The sequence below is a fragment of the Cydia splendana genome, chromosome 23, assembly GCF_910591565.1.
Source record: "Cydia splendana chromosome 23, ilCydSple1.2, whole genome shotgun sequence".
NCBI classification, from domain to species: domain Eukaryota; kingdom Metazoa; phylum Arthropoda; class Insecta; order Lepidoptera; family Tortricidae; genus Cydia; species Cydia splendana.
This window is the reverse complement of record NC_085982.1, coordinates 12,346,778-12,363,528: the sequence shown is the minus strand read 5'-3', so window position 1 is coordinate 12,363,528 and position 16,751 is coordinate 12,346,778.

The following is a 16,751-nucleotide window of genomic DNA, read 5'->3' as shown; positions in this document are numbered from 1 at the left end:
CGATATGTTTAAGATTTAACCTGTCAAATTTGACATTTGCGCGATTCTGGAGATACTGTTCAACGATTTCCACAGGATATGACTTAGAGATCCAATTCACATCTAATAGATATCTTACTCTATCTAACGTAAAAGTGACATTGGTTGCCCGAATCGCGCTGCAAAAGAGAACTAGTTGATATCTAAACTATAACGTATCTAGAATGGATCTAGTACGTGTCGTCTCTTGTGAATATCTTGAAGTTCGAATACGGCAGTTAGTAATAGGGTCCCGTTTGTACCCTTCGGGTACGGAACCCTAAAAATGTCGTAATTGGTAAAACCTTTAATTAATATTGCGCTCTAGTTGCATAATTAAAACGGACATGTTCATATTTCAAATGTTCGTGCAGAACATTTGAAACTTGGTAAGGGTCTGATCACATCACCTGCTCGCTTCAGCTTATGAATTTGTGTACTCGTATAGTATAGCACACTAGCCATCCTGGTACAGTCACCTGCAATAATATGTTACATAACGAAGGCCGCAAAAATATCTGACACGATCTTATTTGTAGAGGCATAAGAACGTGTCACATATTTTTGCGGCCTTCGAAACGTAACATATTATTGCCGGTGACTGTACTTAGTAAATAGCTGAATAGTTATTTGTTTTACAAGGGGGCAAAGTTGTTGTTTAACCGGTCGTGCTAATATTGATACCCGAGCAAGCGAAAGATTCCAAAATTGAACCACGAGCGTAGCGAGTGGATCGAAAAATTGAATCTTGAGCGTTGAGAGGGTTTCAAAGCACGGGGGTTACCCCCAGGGGAGGGGTAAACAAAATTTGCCCCCGAATGAAACACAAAATTTTTCACCACACCATCCCGAAGCAAATATTAAATGTAAAATATCAAACAAAATCAAACAAAATCAAATCCAAATGAATGTTATTCAATATTTATCATCCAAAATCATCATTTAAAAGTCAATTCTACCAGCAAACATAAGAAAACAACTCAAAATTTGCATTTGATTACTTTGCCTCACATGTGAATAAAATGCAACTTTGCTATCAGTTTTTGAAGTGCAAAGTAAGCCTTTCCGAGCTGGTGTGGTGAAAAATAAATTGTTATTTTCAATTTTAAGATATAAAGTGCCATTGTAAACTCATACTATTTTAGTAAAGTTTCTGTCTTTGCTGGTCTCTTTATCATTAGTGTTAAGTATAATTTTTATAGCATTTCTTAGGGTACTTTCAATTAACCATTTACTTAGGTAAAAGTATCGTTATTTATGGAATGGGGAGTTAAATATCAGAATTTATTCTGTTAAACAAATCCATTCAAAACCAAATTTCAATTACTTATCGTTAAAAAATTAAAGAAATCGTAATCGTAAAACTTGGAAAGTAAAATGCTCTAGTGCAGAAACGTATCAATTTCTGCACACTTTTTAGAACAACAAGGACCCTCTTTCAGAGCATGAGAAATAAAAAATTGAAAACCATTCAAATAGTGACGTTGTTCCATTTTTAACCGACTTCCATTTCATAGAAGGAGCCTCCTCCTTCTGTATTCGGTTGTGGCTATGTTTTTTTTTTTATGTATGTTCATCGATTACTCCGAGACCCGTGGGCCGATTTGAGTGATTCTTTTTTCGAAAGGAGGTACTTCCAAGGTGGTCCCACATTAATCTGGTGCTGTTCTGATGACGGGATCCATGAGGAATTGAGGGAACTCCTCAATTTTTAAATGCACATGTAGGGGGATTTGGGTGTTTTCTTAAGCAACTCGAGCATTTTCTCTCGAAAACCATCAAGTTGATGAAGTGGACCTGATGATGATGATTGTTTTGCAGATAATCATGACGATTTCTTAAAATGTACGACGTTCAGCGATTATTCCGAGACCCGTGGTCCGATTTGAGCAATTCTTTTTTTGTTTGAAGGGAACTGCCTCCAAAAGCGTCCCACATTAATCTGGTGCTGTTCTGATGATGGGATCCGTGAAGAATTGAGGGAACTCCTCAATTTTTAAAGGCACATGTATGGTGATTTGGGTATTGTCTTAAGCAAATCAAGCATTTCCTCTTAAAAACCACTAATTTGATGGAGTGGACCTGATGATGATGATTGTTGATGATAAATGATGATGATTTTATAAGTGTAGATTACTCCGGAACCCGTGGTCCGATTTGAGTAATTATTTTTTTGTTTGAACGAAGTTACCTCCAAGGTGTTCCAATAATATTGTTGGTTATAATCTGGTGACGGAATTCATAAGGAAATGAGGGAACTCCTCAATTTTTAAAGGTACGAGTATGGCGACATCGTTGTTTTTTATAGTAACTCAAACATTTCCTCCCGTTAATAACCCATTTGATGAAGTACAACTGTAGCCTTACCACGAGTTTGACACTACATCTTCGCTATCGTCTTCGTAACTTACTTTCTATACATCTCGCTCGCACTAATAGGATGCCAGTACAAGCGAGACGCATAGAAAGTAAGTTACACACACGCTAAGCTAATATGTCAGTGTTAGACTTATGGTAAGGCTACTGAGGAGTCGGGAAATGGCGGTTGAAGGGTTGGTGGTTCAGGCTTCAGGGTCGAGGGGTTCCGTGATCAGGGGTTGATGTCTCACAGCAGTGATCTGGGGGTTGAGGGATTGGGTCAGTGGCGGGGCGGAGGATGGATTTTGTGTTTGTGCACTGTAGTGACAGGAATGATTACGAATTTAGTGATACGCATCATTATTATTTTCATTCATGCGTCACGCGTCACTCATAAGCTGTTAACAATGCCTTACAATTAAAAATGGAAAAATAAAAACTTTTACAAAAAAAAGAAAACCGACTTCAAATAGGATAAAATAAAATATAATCCGTTTTTAAATATATGCGTTATTAACTGATATGTTTGAAGTCGGTGCCAAGACAAAGAGTAACAATACCGGTCAAAAATAATCAGCTTTATGTCTATAAATCACATTACAACTGTACTAATAGGTATTATAATAGTGAAAGTAATTCTGTCTGTGTCTTTGTCACCTTTTCAGCTAAACAACTGCCATGTAAACTGGTGAAATTTGCCATGCAGGTAAAAAGTTAAAGCCCTAGCTGTAGATGGTTCTTGAATTGTTTTATATTTTGAAATCAAGTTCTCTGGATAAGAGGCGGGAAATAACTCAGTCCCAATCCCACACCTGAGTACTATGGACAGTTCGAAAATTAGTAAAAATTGCTGTTTAAAAAACATATCGGCAATCGCATTGGTTTTATACTAGTACCGACAAGCATGGTACGGACTGCGCCAAGGTGGATTGACAGTGGGTTCTTAGGTATCTACAGAAAGTATGATAATTGCTGTCGTGTAAGGCAATCCTTGTTATGGCAAACATTGTTACCGGATCGCCCTAAAATCATGGTATGTTTCAAATTTGGCTTGGCACCGACTTCAAACATATCAGTTAGTAACGCATATACTTAAAAACGGATTATATTTTATTTTATCCTTTTTGAAGTCGGTTTTCTTTTTTTTTGTAAAAGTTTTTATTCTAAAGTTGAATTTTTAACCACAAATGATTTTCCCCCTTATTCTTATATAAAATTTTACGGGCCTGATTTATTTAAAATATATTTTACAGTACATATGGTCTAATTTTCCCGCAGTAGTCTCAAAAGTTTAAAGGGCCATATTATGTACTGTAAAACGTTGTACGATACACGTGCGAATAGGTAATTCGCAACTCGTGTCGATTTAAAACACTCCCTTCGGTCGTGTTTTAATTTATCGCCACTCGTTTCGGATTTCCTCTTTTCCGCACTTGTATCGTAAATAACTATTATCCCTTTCTTGCAAATACTGAGAGCATAGCTGAGCGACTCAATAATATAACAAGACCACGGCATTTTCACATAAAAAAGGTTATACTGACACATGTTATATATGTCCGTCTGTCTGTCCATCACGACTCAGTAGCGTCAACCTTTGACCCTATTACGTTACAGGTTCATTTCAATTAATTAATTCCAAAAGAACTTAACTTATTATTAAAACCACATAACCAATGTTGCTCTTAGACCTGTCTTATTTTTCAAAACCATTCGAAATTGAATTCTAAATCAAAGGAGTAAAACTCAATTTCGCAAAATTTCGTAGTGTAAGATACGAGGTATGCAAAGTTAATCGTGTATATTGAGTTCTTCGTTTTGATTTTGCTGTATACCGAACATAGCTAATTGGGTAATAGATGCTTGGAAGTAAAATGGCGTAAGTGACGTCCACAGACATACGTACATATGTAGTGCATATTTGTTTTTCATCGTATTTTCTTCGTACGTTCGTATTTGTCATGCTACTTCAGTCAACCTCAGTACTTTTTGTACCGAGACTGACTGAAATAGCGAGACACGTTCGTGCGTTTCCGTGAAAATACGATGGAAAATAATTATGCACTACATCTGTAAAAGCTTTTATTTCTGCATTAAGGCTTGTTTTTAACAACAAACAATTATTAAATTACTAAATAATTATAAAAAGGTAGGTACTTTTAATGTTTTAGATATTTGTCGTCTTATCCGATATCCGATAATTATCGGATCGGCCAATGAAACTCTTAAAATTGACTAAATCTTCTCATTCGTTTCGGCGCTACGGTGGAACATACATACATAACCCTAACTCATGAACATAAAGACAAACATTCTACGAAACTATTTTCATTAGACATTTTCATTTTATTAAAGACAAACATTTTCATACTATAGAACACCAATTCGTTGGTAGCGGAGGTAGGGGACCATTGGGCAGTCCCCCTGACTAGGTCAGACCGGTCGTCAAATTATTATACCGGGTGTTTCCTGTACCAGGGGCAATAAATTAAACAGTGCCTACTTTTTAAAGCGGTTTTAAGGCGGTTTTAAAAATAACTTATGTTTTGATTTTTATTACACTTTAAAGCTTATTCTAAGACGCAATGTATTCCTAATTTAGTTATGTTTAAAGCGTGAGAAGCAACGCCAAACACACTGATGTCAGCGTACATTGAAAGGAATATTTATTTTGTATGAAAAAGAGGAAGTCTAAAGGATTCATAATTTTTAAAAGTTGTTTAATTAAACAAAAGCTGGGACATCAGTTAGCCGCGACCACGACCAGTGAAACCTGTGTAGAAACGTCGCGTCGGTATATAAAGGTAATATAGGCATAAATTTGCGATAGACCCGTCTATAAATGTGAGTTAATATGTTAATATGTGTTCAAAACGGGAAAGGGTTAAATATTATATGTTTAACAAAAGTTTTATAGTTTGATGAGTATAATATATGTTTTTGTTATTTGCTCGTGTACAGGTAATACCCGGTATTAGGTACGTTATTATTCTATTACATATTATATTAATGTGCATGTAATTGCAAGGAACTGCATTTAAGAAATCAATTTGCTCTTCTTTATCGATGTGCAAGGTCGCGCTCGCGGCCTTTCAACGCTCGTGCACTCCCTTTCTATTTGTGACTTCGGACTTAGGGTGGCTTCATAGTGGATAGCTACTAACAATTATTTTTACAGCGTTTTTTTTTAGAATTGTGAGAGGTGTAATTTATTACGTGATACAGGTTTAATACGCGACTGTACCCATTACTATGAGCAACTTTTGGTATGAGAGTAATCCTGAAATCGCAAAAAAAAAATAGGTGTTCCATATTCAACTTCAATTCGACACAATGTATGGAGACCAGGATTTTTTAAAAGTTAAAGTTGACAGTAAAAATCAATACAATCGCGTACATAATATATTATATCTTGTATCATCTAAAAAATGTCACCCACTTAGTGGAGGCGTACCTATAAATTATGATTAAGTATAATTTTGTATTTGATTTGACCGGGCAAACTGGAGAAGATTGAGCAGGAAAGCGGACCCTGGCGTTAGGCCGGAAAAACGCTAGGTTGAAGAAGATAATTTTGTATTTGATCCAGGAAATCAATTTGCTCTTCTTTATCGATGTGCAAGGTCGTGCTCGCGGCCTTTGAACGCTCGTGCACTCCTTTTCTATTTGTGACTTTGGCCTTAGGGTGGCTTCATAATGGATAGCTACTAGCATTTTTTTTACATTACAGCGTTTTTTTTTAATTATGGGAGGTGTAATTTTTTACGTGATACAGGTTTAATATGCGAATATACCCATTACTATGGGCAACTTTTGGTATGAGAGTAACCCTGATCGCAAAAAAAATTAGGTGTTCCGTAAAGTTCAATTCGACACGATGTATGGAGACCAGGATTTTTTTGTGATTTCCGAGTTGCTGCTGTAATTAAAATTGACAGTAGAAATCAATACAACCGTGTACATAATATACTTATTAAATCATCTAAAAAATGTCACCCACTTAGTCGAGGCGTATAAATTATGATTAAGTATAATTTTGTATTTGATCTAGGAAATCAATTGGGTCTTCTTTATCGATGTGCAAGGTCGTGCTTGCGGCCTTTCAACGCTCGTGCACTCCCTTTCTATTTGTGACTTCGGACTTAGGGTGTCTTCATAGTGGATAGCTACTAGCGATATTAACAGCGTTTTTAGGGTTCCGTACCCAAAGGGTAAAAACGGGACCCTATGACTAAGACTCCGCTGTCCGTCCGTCCGTCTGTCACCAGGCTGTATCTCATGAACCGTGATAGCTAGGCAGTTGAAATTTTCACAGATTATGTATTTCTGTTGCCGCTATAACAATAAATACTAAAAAGTACGGAACCCTTGGTGGGCGACTTCGACTCGCACTTGTCCGGTATTTTTTTTTGCAAAACCCCCAAGAGCACCTTAATTATAATAAATCAATAAACCGGCGAGCGTGTATATGAGGAATGTTATGAAAGTGATGAAGGAAGCGAAAGAGGTATGTCAGGATCGTAGCAAGTGGAAATCCGTGGTCTCTGTCTACACCTCCGGGAAATAGGTGTGATTATAGTATGTACGTATATATTTTTTTAATTTTTAGCGTTTTTGTTTTTTAGTTTTTTAGGCGTTGGTCAGGTATCGCTGAGGCGACATGGTGGAGGCGGATCTGCGCAAACTCCGAGTCAACGATTGGCGAGAAGTAGTACGGGACCGAGGAAAGTGGTACAGTACTGTCTTGTGTCGAAGGCCAAGGCTCAGTTTGGGTCGCTTTGCCAACGGAGTAATTTCGTGGCTTACATACATATGTTAAGTTGTGTAACGTGTTGTTTTCTTCTTTTATTTTCCCTCGAATAAACACTCTCTATTCTCTATTCTATTTTAATTCTGTAATGAATGAGTAAGTAGTTTTCGTATAATTATATTGCGGTGATAATGATTGATATAAAAACTCATTTTTCTTTCCCGGGCTTCAAACTATCTCCATATTTGAAAGGGACTATTTGTATCATCCTAGTATGTAGATTACTCTGGTCTATGTGTTGAGTAAAACAGAAAACGCAGCGTTTTTTATCATCATGCTAACGCACCCTAACTTTATATTTGAAAGGGACTATTTGTAAATCACTGTGGTCTATTCCGAAAGTGATGAATCATTTGTATCGTTAATAATTAATATAAAAAACCGCAGCGTTTTTTATCATCATGCTAACGCGCCCTAACCTTATATTTGAAAGGGACTATTTGTGTCATCTATATGTAGATCACTGTGGTCTATTTCGAAAGTGATGAAACATTCGTATAATTATAGCATTGCGTAGAGTACTTAATATAGGTTGGTCATGGGAAATATCACGGTTAATGTATTATTTATTACTAAAGAAAAAATAAAAATACATAGTTTATTTGGCTGTGTATGTGTACATTGTTATGTTGCATATCAAGAAATTAAGTATATGTTACAAGCTTTTATTTAGTTTCACCTGTCCCGTTGTCTGTAATCAAATCTTGCAAGTTAAATTTAATTCACTTCCCGGTTTCCGATTGAGCTGAAATTTTGCATGCATGTATAAATCGGATGACAATGCCATATTATGGTACCATCGAGCTGATCTGATGATGGAGACAGGGGGTGGCCATAGGAACTCTGTGATGAAACGACGCAACCTAATTGTGTTAGGGGTTTTTAGAATTGTCTCGATGAGTATTAGTTGTCTGTCGTAAGAAAAGTGCAGTCAGTTTTTGCCAAAAACCTATTTTATAATTGTTTTAGAGATTTTGGCTAAAATGCAATGGAGTAATCCTGGCGTCCACCTAAGGGCCGATACAGACGGACTGCAAACCGACTGCAATTTGTATGGGAACTGCACACCGACGTTGGGGCTGTCCATAAATTACGTCATTGCTTTTTGACGATTTTTGACCCCCCCCCTCCTAAAATCATCCAAAAATCATGCTTCGAATGACCCCGTTTCCTCCTACGTCATGCTACCATCATCCGATGTCCAGACCTCCCCCCCTAATTTGAAATGACGTAATTTATGAATAGCCCCGTTGCAGATTCTTCGACAACTCCTGGGATGGAGCAAACTCGGATTACACTAATTTAGGACCAAATGAAGGTATTAAAATGATTTCCAGCTTGCTGGGAATTAACAATTCCTCAAAACGCTTTTTTTGGATCTAATTTGATTGGCCTACATATCAATTTTAAATGACACTCCGTCTCACTTATATTCAAATCGATGCAAATTTAGCTTAGTCAATTTGCCTCAAAAGTTTTACTGTATGACTTATTTATTTATAATTAATAATTATAAATATGACAATGATAAGGATGACAACTCTCAGCTATGCCCTCACCTCACATACCTATTCATCATCAGCTGAACCAATAGAGTAATGTAAACATTACGATCTGTCATACCCTTTCAGCCTCGCCCACATTCCAGGCACGACCTAAAGCCTTATAGGTCACTCAAGTCTAGCTAGATCACCTAAATGCGACGAGTAATGCGAATCATCAAATCAGCTTAGTATAGTTTGATCGTTGATAGGTCGTTTAACTGAGGTGGTTGGTAAGTTATATGGCACAAAATAAATAATAGTACTAGGTACAGAAGACTCACTTTCTAACAAAACGCGTCTGTTACGATCAGGACAGGTATAGCGGCTAGGTGGCGACAGCGCCACGCGCGGCTTATGGCAGCCACCAAAATTGGTGTGGAACGGATGTACTTTTAGCTACCTGTAGCAAAGCGACGAAATCGCGGAGTGAGCCACGCCTGGTTATGGTCAGCTACGGACGGTTGAAGGCTTGGCTGCGTGAAGCTGATTTGTATTATTTTATGAAAAAATATAAAATTGTCATGAACATTCAAGTACCTAACGTATGTGCATGTCTGGTAGTACTCGTAGTTTTTTACAAGCTGTTTATTAACTTGCAAATTAGGGTCAAATCTTGCAACTTAAATTTGCCCCACTTCCCGGTTTCCGATGAAGCTGAAAATTTGCATACATGTTTAAGTCGGGTGACAATGCAATATTATGGTACCATGGAGCTGATCGGATGATCCATCATCAGATCAGGTCTCCAGACTGGAGGTGGCCATAGGAAGTATGTGATAAAATAACGCAAATTAATAGCATAGTCATAAAACTTTCAATCCCATTTCTAACCCATAGGGGCTGAAATTCAAAGAAACCGTTTAAAGGATGACTATAACGTTAGACCGGGCCGTGTCCGGGCCGGAGCTTCCGGAGCTTCGTTTTCTATGGAAGCATCACGTGATCACGGACATCTACCATAGAAAAGTAAGCTCCGGCAGCTCCGGCCCGGACACGGCCCGGTCTAACGTTAGTCATCCTTAAAGCTTTTTCCCAGTGATACAGGCTACATAATGTATTATGTAATAATTATATTGTTTTGTTATATATTTGTGTATTTATTCGCATCGGTGCAGCGGATGTATCGGAAGTACCATACCAAGGTGCCGGAGAATGTCGCGCGCCTAAGCGCAGGTTAGAACCCGTGGAGTCGCTATTATTGGTAAAAATTTTACTAGTAAAATAATGTATTATTTTACTACTGCTGCTGCTGCTGGTCATTGCTCTGTGCCCTGTTTATCAAAAGATAGTAGCTTGTAATACAAGTGGAAGTCCCTTTTTGACAGCTTTTGTTAGAAAGGGACTTCCACTTGTATTACAAGTTACGAGCTTTTGATAAACAGGGCACTGTACTTAACGTAGCATGTTTAGAAAAGAGTATACAGAACATTTTTAAATTTTTGTTTGCAATGAAATTAAAATAATTTATTTGAAACAACAATCTTATATTTGGCCCTATGGTTGACTGGTAGAGAATGCCACGAGGCATTAACTCCGTCATTTGTAACTTTTTTGATGTGCAATAAAGTTTAAAATAAATAAACATTTTTACAGTGCATTTCTGAAAAAATGTTTGTACAAAATTTGGTTGTCATTAATGTCATTTAAGTAGGTCATTCAGTCAGTCAGTCATTATTGTTCGAATCGCCTCAAAAATCCCTTTCATATAATACCACAGACGATAGGTTTCTGAAAAAAAAAACCGATACAAAAAAAATTACTCGGCACTCACCTCCTAAGGGAATTTTTTTAGGAACTGCGGGTCATAAAATTTGTTTTTACCTCTACTATACGTGTGCCAAATGGCTTAACAGTACATCGATTTGCGGTTTTTCTTTGAAATTGGGGTCGTACGGCTGCCACTTCTAGGGTAGCTACGAAGTGGATGCCAGAAGAAGGGCGCGGACGCGGCAGGCCCAGACGGAGTTGGCGGGACGACCTAGGCACCTATCTCAACAACTAGCCGGAGGAGGCACTATGTCGGGAGACGTGGAAGACAAGCCTTTGCCCAGCAGTGGGACACCAGAATAGGCTAGTAAAAAAATAAAAATAAATAACTCTATGCCATCCTCTATCCTTGAAGCACGCGGCTGACCGGGTAACATTTAGAAAGGTTAAGTTTAACTGCAGCTCGCTAACTGCGGTAATGGGGTTTTTGGATTAACTATATGGTTAGCTACGAGCCAGTTAACCATTAAAACCCTTTAAACGAGTATATACACCGATCATGTTTTTTAGGGTTCCGTACTCAAAGGGTAAAAACGGGAACCTATTACTAAGACTTCACTGTCCGTCTGTCCGTTTGTCTGTCACAAGGCTGTATCTCATGAACCGAGATAGATAACAACAAACACTAAAAAGTACGGAACCCTCGGTGGGCGAGTCCGACTCGCACTTGTCCGGTTTTTTTTTCATCATCCTCAATATTTAAGAGCCATGCTCTTGTCGGTGGAGTAATCACCACTCTTCTTTTTGCTGGGCCAGCCTTTTAACTCCCTCGTACGACACGACAGAAACTCTTTTATTTGGCTGAGATATGTGAGCCTGGGCCTTCCTCTGCGTCTTTTCCCCTCAATCTTGCCCTCCAGGATGTTTAAAAAGAAACTGTCGTGCCTATCAGGTGGCCAACCATCTTGCCCGTTCTGTGTATAGCCTGTCCGACTTCTAAGATCAAGTTCGCCATACATTTACTATGGCGCACTTGATCTTAGAAAAGCGAACAGACAAACCTAATGCTTTTTTACAAGATTTTATTTATCTTAAAATGTGTGTGTTCGGGGTGGGTTTCGGGTCAAATCTTGCAAACTAAATTAAACCCGCTTTCCTATTGAGCTGAAATTTCATATACGTACCTAATGTAAGTTGGATGACAATGCAATATGACAAGTATGATGCCGTCGAGCTGATCTGATGAAGGACACCGGATGTGGCCATAGAAACTTTGTGGTAAAGTAACGCAAGAACATCATTGTGTTTGGGTTTGTTGGAATTGTATCGACGAGTAGGTATGACTTGCCTGTTGAAAAATACTATTCTTAGAAACCAAAACACAATTACAGTGTAAGCTCCATATAACGTCACTCCATGGCGTCACTCGATATGACATTTCACTCCCTATAACGTCGACATTTTTGCCTCTAGTTGGTTTACTTTAATATTAATTTCTCTGTATTTAACGAAAACTCTCTAATTATAACGTCAAAAAGTGTCCGGTCCGTTGGGTGTTGCTTTATAGAGTTTACACTGTAGTTTACATTGTTTTATCACAGGAGTTCCCATGGCCACCTCCTGTCTCCATCAATCAGATCAGCTCGATGGTAGGTAAGTACCATAATATTGCATTGTCACCCAACTTATATTATGTATGTGAAGTTTCAGCTCAATTGAATAATGGGAAGTTGGTCGAAATTAGCTTGCAAGATTTAACCCTAACAAATACATACCTACATATACAGGGTGATTCATCAGACGTGAGCAGGACTAATCCTGCACACTCAGTAACTGATAATTGGTCGATAACCGTCGTATTTAGGTGAAACAACCACACTTTTTCCTATTTTTTAACTTTTTGGTGAGGACAAATTTAATTCTCTACAATCATGGTCACCCTACAAGACCTAATTAATAAACATAAAACCTCTTTCTGCGTAATGACAGCATTTTAATTACGAAGAAAATAAACTGTCAAACTTGAGTGAGATACGAGTTTTCAAAAGTAACCAGACCGTGATGACAGTGATGACTTTCAATTTGACACAGAATATCGGTAGTTTAGTATTCTAATTGTAGGGTGACCATGCATGTCGTAAATAAATTAATAACTTTCTTTTTTCAACACGACTAGAAAATTAACGTTAACCTCACTAATACTGATACGAAACAGTTGCTTATAATTTACGCAATGCGCAGTGTTAGTCCTGCTCACGTCTCCTGAATCACCCTGTATATTACAAACATTGCAATTTAAATAAAAACTTGTAAAATTGCAACACATCCGAGACATGAGCGTCGCGTCGTAGTTATTTATGTGCATCCAAGGCATGCGAAATTAGGAGACCTTTGGAGACCGTAACTCAATGTAACTATCCGTTTAGAGATTTAGTGTTCATTTTAATGTAGGCACGTACTTGGTTTGCGTACATTACTCGGTACATAAGGTCACAGATCTACGCTTACGCTTAAAGATAAACTAAGTGTGCAAAAAAGAATACATCACATGAACATTTCATGAGCGGACTGAACAAAAACGAAAAGCGGTAATTTAGGAAATGCGGTAGGTATCTTGGAATACCATACTGTTACAAAAGCAAATAATTTACACAATCACATTCAATAATTCTGAATTCAATAGGCCCCGTGCATGAACTATAGCCTGAACCTGAAGCCATGAACTAGGGACCGTCAGATTTTTGGAGCGAGGCGTAAATGTGCCGTTTATGCTTCCGATGTTGCCCACAAGATGGCAGAACCTACTATACACAAGAGGAAACGTACCGACAAGAACGGTAGATAGTACCACTTGCTTTGGCAATGTACATGTGGACATATGTTTCTGATTCAGGCCACAAGATGGCAGACCCTCCAACGCGCACGGTCCCTATACCTCCAATGACATTTTCATTCCGATTTCAGTCGCACTTTTGATTTTTGACAATCTTGCACATTCTACACCTGTGGAAGACAATAAAGGACGCAATGTACACCAAACAAAATTAATGCATCACCACACATCACCGCTCTTCCCACGTCGCCGCTATACATTTATTTTCGAAGGCTACGCGTAAAAGGACCGGCCATTTAGCATTTATGACTAAACCTAATTCGCTAATTGATTAACAAGTCCGTCTAGCGGGCTAATAAGATGACCTTTGGGTTTACGATCGGATTGATTAGCAAAGGGTTAAATTCTGTTTTGACATTTCGGTCAAAAGATACCTACGTTTTTGAGATACTGCCCGATTCGAACTTTAAGATACGTCAATTTTAGATCTAGAAACGATATGAATTAGATGTGTCAGTTCTTCAAACAACAACGTATCTTAGAGTTCGAATCGGGCCGATAATTAGTATATGGTATATATAATTCACAAATATGGAAGGTTTTGACAATGACGTATTCGCTCTCTACGTAACTTTCTATGCATCGCTCGTAGGTACTCGCACATTAGGGCAAGCGAGATGTAGGTATAGAAAGTAATTTGCGTAGACGTGAGCGAATATGTCAATGTCATAACCGTACTGGTCATGAGTGCGAAAAAAGCAGACTACTAAAAAAAAAAATAACGCCTTTCAAATTCATAGCGGCCACTAATGGCCCTTGAATGAACCAAAATGTAAGGTTAGTGAAGACACTCTAAACTACTCTAGGGCGAGGCGTCCGACAAGTCATTTTCTATGACGGCTGATCGGTAATCACGTGGTGCTTTCCATAGAAAACGAAGCGCCGGGAGCTCCGGCCCGGCCACGGCCCGGTCTAGCGTGAGTCATCGTTAATTCAACAACTGAATTTTTTCTCTTTAATTTTTTATTTGTTTGCATAGCAATTCCACTTTTATGTCTCTGTGTCGGTGCTAAAATAATAAGATAGGTACTGCTACTTCAAAATTGAATAGAACTTGCGAATGGCGCTACTTAAGACACATAATGTGTGACTGCCATACATCAAAGTTGGCTTAGCCAGTGAATAGAGCAAATTATTATTTAGTTGGCAAGCTTCGCAACACTTCATTCCATTGACATCTTAGAGCATTTAGTAACTGGAGACGGCATGGCTGTCATTTTCTGTACGAAACAGTCTGCCGATTTTTGCGGGGGAGGGGACGTCAAATGTATTGCTATTTCTACATGATTTGTACGTAACGTACAAATAGCCATGTCAGTCTACAGGGTGATTCATGAGACGTGAGCAGGACTAAGCCTGCGCACTCAGTAACTGATAATTGATCGATCACCGTCGTATTTAGGTGAAACAACCACACTTTTTCCTATTTTTTAACTTTTTGGTGAGGGCAAATTTAATTCTCCACAATCATGTTCACCCTACAAGACCTAATTAATAAACATAAAACCTCTTTAACCGTAATGAAAGCATTTTGATTACGAAGAAAATAAACTGTCAAACTTGAGTGAGATACGAGTTTTCAAAAGTAACCAGACCGTGATGACATTCAATTTGACACAGAATATCGGTAGTTTAGTATTCTAATTTTAGGGTGACCATGCATGTCGTAAATAAATTAATAACTTTTTTTTAACACGACTAAAAAAATTAACGTTAACCTCACTAATACTGATACGAAACAGTTGCTTATAATTTACGAAACGCGCAGTGTAAGTCTTGCTCCCGTCTCCTGAATCACCCTGTATACAAAAGTTTGCAAAATTGTGCAAGTTTTTCGGCAGAGGGGTAAACTCTTAAAGGCGACTCCAGTTATTAAATGCTCTAAGATCATTCTCACTCCGACAAGAAGGAGCCGAGGTGCATAAAACATTTGTATACGTAACTGCATAAAGTCATTGATTGCAGTTTGAACTGAAACTTTACATAGGTACAGTCGCCCAGAGTGTTAACTGTACATCGGTGGACCTGATGCCTTTTGTAATAATAAGGTCCACTGATGTATAGTCAGGTCAGGAGTGTTGCTGTGTGTACCTACATAATGATGTAGGTACAACTCTGTATCTTTAGGTATTTAAATAAAAGTAAAAAAATAATTTGTACATTTTCGGGTAGTTATAACATTTATTGGTTTACCAACCAAATACAAAACCGCCTGGATTTATCACTGAACGACCTGACTTTAACCTACATTATTTGATCATGTAATGTTTCCATCTACCCTCAACTGGCTTAAGGAGCCATTTGAGGGTAGATTTTGTTTACTTTTATTTAAGTATTTAAATATACAGACTGTAGGTTGGGTGTCAATGAAATAATATAGTAACCTCAAGCTGATCTGATGATGGAGACAGGAGATGGCTATACCTAGGAACTCTGTGATAAACTAGAGATGCCACGAATATTCGGTATTCGGCCGAATGTTGTCTACTATTCGGCCGAATACCGAATATCTGTTGGGCCTACCTAAAAAGAAAAATTACCAAAAACTAGGTATATTTAATATTAAAAATTTATTCTTGAAAAGTAGTTAAATACGAAGGCACGTTTTTGAGCATTTGTTGATTACAAAATATTTTATTTTTATCTGATTGGCTTGACTCTAGGCACTCTAGCTACATTCATTAATTCTGTTCAACATAAAAATATATCTTACCAAACGTTGTGCTTTGTTGGCGAACAGTTTTCATAATAATTGTGACTCAAAATGTTCGCATGTCATGCCGAATATTCGGTCGCCGAATATTCGGTATTCGGCCGAGAGATGGGCCGAATATTCGGTATTCGGTATTCGGCCAAATTCACTATTCGGGGCATCTCTAGATAAAACAACGCAACCTAATTGTGTTTGGGTTTGTTAGAATTGTCTCGACGAGTATTAGTTATCTGTTGAAAGTAAAGTACAATCACCAATAAAAGCTTTTGTCAAAAATATTTTTTTTGACTAAAAACTATTTATAATAGTGATGCCAGTGATGGGAACTGCGTTGTTTTCGGAATTCTTGTTTCGAAAAAACACTGAAAAAAACATTTTAATTAGTATTTGTAAGAACAAGAATAAGAATAAGAATATTTTTTATTGACAATAAAAGTTTAACATGTACGTTACAGTGAACCCCGCACTAGGCATGGCCTGTGTCGCGGGGGTCATGATCATCACGAGTTACCAGTGATAAAAAAATATAATTATATTACACATAAGAAAAGGGATTAGGAAAGAAAGAGGAGTGTGAACTTGTGTGTTTGTAAGCTTGTTGTGAGAAGGGAGTGAAAAGTGTGTGATTGAAATCTAAGAATGTAATGAATGTAAAAGTTTATTAGATTTAAGTGTGTTCGAGCGTTATGAAAAACTGAAACTGAACTC